The sequence below is a fragment of the Saccoglossus kowalevskii genome, chromosome 20 (assembly GCF_978046115.1).
Source record: "Saccoglossus kowalevskii chromosome 20, keSacKowa6.1, whole genome shotgun sequence".
Taxonomy (NCBI): domain Eukaryota; kingdom Metazoa; phylum Hemichordata; class Enteropneusta; family Harrimaniidae; genus Saccoglossus; species Saccoglossus kowalevskii.
The window spans coordinates 9,240,215-9,243,017 of record NC_140660.1 but is presented as its reverse complement, the minus strand read 5'-3'; positions in this window follow the sequence as shown (position 1 = coordinate 9,243,017).

The window sequence follows — 2,803 nt, the reverse complement described above, 5'->3', positions numbered from 1 at the left end:
AGCGATTTGTGAAAAAAAAATATTAGAACAAGTTTATCAAAATACGTTACCGTAACACCGTGACACAAACCAATTAATGCTATTTCATGGTGCCATGGGACATTAGCCTCATGATCTTACACAATAATAAACTAATAAACATTGTCATGTGATTTATGACCAATTTTCTCAAAAATTATGAGTAGGCTTCTACCGGAAAGTACATTACTGAAACATCAAATATTGTAACACGTTTTGGATCCGGACACTTTTTGGCCATCTGTAAAAACATACAGTTTAAAAATTGTATGGATCAGCTATTCAATGTTTTTTTATATTGATTTTACTCACCTCTATTCTATTCTATTCTATTCTATTCTATTCTATTCTATTCTATTCTATTCTATTCTATTCTATTAAACACATTGATAGCAAATATATGTTCCTACCACATTGCGCCACGGTTTCGAGTCAATTCCAGGTGATAGCGCCCCTATTGGTGAAAGTGGAAAAATAGAAAACTGCAAACGAACTTGGAGACATACCGCTAGTAAATCCATATCCTTCCCATATGTCTTTGCACCTGACGCAATCGTACTACAGGCAACCATCAATTCTTTGGTCATTTACCTCACTACGCTAGATCATTTTTCAAAGGGATTTCCCAACATTTCCGTTTGTCTTGTTTTCTCGTGAATATTTCAATACCATTTCTTGCTTGAGCGGTTTGCGTAGCTAACAGCCGTAGAACAGGGCAAAGCTCCCAGTGAAGTTGGTCATTTATTTTATAATATAATGCCTTGACAACTTTGAAACGTCTGCTCTTCTCACATAAATCGTGCATAATGTATAAAACTGAACATTTCTTTACAATTCTGGGCGTAAAAGTGATATTAAAGTGATTACAATAACCAGGCGATTTGAAATTAACCGTATTAACCGACAGGAACTTATAATTTCAAATATGCAAATGAGTCGAATGCAAATCTGCCTTGTGGAGTGGTGATAGGTCGTGATTAGTATGAAGTCGGGTTCGGCATTATTAGGTTCCACACCAATTTATATCAATGCGCGGGACTTTTTTAAGTATGATGGTCTGAATTATGATAACCAAGCTTGAATTTATGTTATAGTGAGATTTTAGAATTTCAAAACGGTTGTAAATGAGAAATTTGCAAATAATATAGTCCGCGTAATCTTTTGAAATTTTACTCCTCATTAGCATGTATATGCAAATTAGGCTGTGAAACCGAGCGCCTTCTGTAGCTGTGCGGAGAATAGACATTCTAAAATTCACTACAAGAAAGAGTCTCCTGCCGAATTAGAATTTTGTACACACAAAAAAAGGTTAAAAAAATATGTATTATTATATATATATGATTAGATAGTTATAAGTGATATGCAAATTAGGTATAGTTGAGTCACGTGCAAAAGAATAGTGGGGTCACATGCAAAAATGAAGTCACGTGCAAATTAAAAGGTTTTGCCGTTCCGTGTTGCATTGGACTTCTTTGCGACTGATGTTATCTTACTCCTGATAGGATCGGCGTTCTACGCAATCCAACAGCAAACCAATGAAGAAGCTTCTTGTTTTTTCATGTCGAAAGATAAAATTGTGGTTTGCAGAATAATTACAACCCACTGAACTGTATGATTGAATTAGCATCCCTTGATTCACCGCTACACACGGCAGATTTGCATACGACTCATTTGCATATTTGAAATTTTAAGTTCCTGCCTGTTAACACGGTTAATTTCATGTCACACGGTTATTTAACCACTCTCGTTGAATACATACACGAAAATTCATCAATAAAACATTTACCTAGGAAGACCACTCAAATCATTCAAATGCAAAGAAGACGCTTTCATTGACTATGGAAGCAATTTGGTAACGCCCATTAGCTGTCAGTCAGTCTTAAAAAATAGTTAAAAACAGTAAATTTAAAAATAACAATATAATAATAAAACGATATTAATGGGAGTAAATTAATATTTTATTTCAATTTTTAGAATCGCACCGTTACTAATCTCACAATGTACGCATACCGGCAGTTATTTTTTCCCGGAACGAACGCAAAGTACTCTGGGTAATGTAATCCAAGTGCAAGTTCTCAGTCATGTGACATCCAGCTACACACACCCCTCTGGGAAAACTTAGCTGGTCGTGATTCGAATACGCTTGTGCGTTCCGAATTTCTAGGAGAAAAAGGTATACTTTTCGAAGTTGGCCTGTCCGCGCCCCACCCCCCCCCCCAAAAAAAAAAGAAAAAAAAGAAGAAGCTTGACAGCAGACGGTAAAACAACAGGCAAGTGTTGAGATCTTTCGAAGTTGGCTTTTCCGCAAAAACTCCAAAAAAAGAAGAAAAAAAAAAAGATTGAGAGCAGAAGGCAAAACAACAAGGATGAGTTACACCTAAATTACTCACATCAAATGTACAGAGACGTTTGAGCAAGACGAGAAGACATTATATCATCCTGGTGTTCGATATTTAGACTTTTTGTTCAAATATTAGCATTTTGTTATAAATTTACCATATAAATATATTTCTGAATTCTATGATTTTATCGAGAAATATATATTTTTTTAAATACATGAAAAGGGAGTGATTTTTGATATTTTGCAGAGCATTCTTATGTCCTACCTATGCCTGCCATGTTCCTCTGGGAGTAGTCTAGTGGATCGCGGTTTTCCACATGGATTAGCGCAATGCATTGCGGGAAACCACTACAAATCAGTCGTGCGTTCAGAAAGCGGATACAAGCCGGAGCTTCGCAGCAGTGTGATCGATTTCCGCCGTACTCGACAATCCCGATAGTGTCA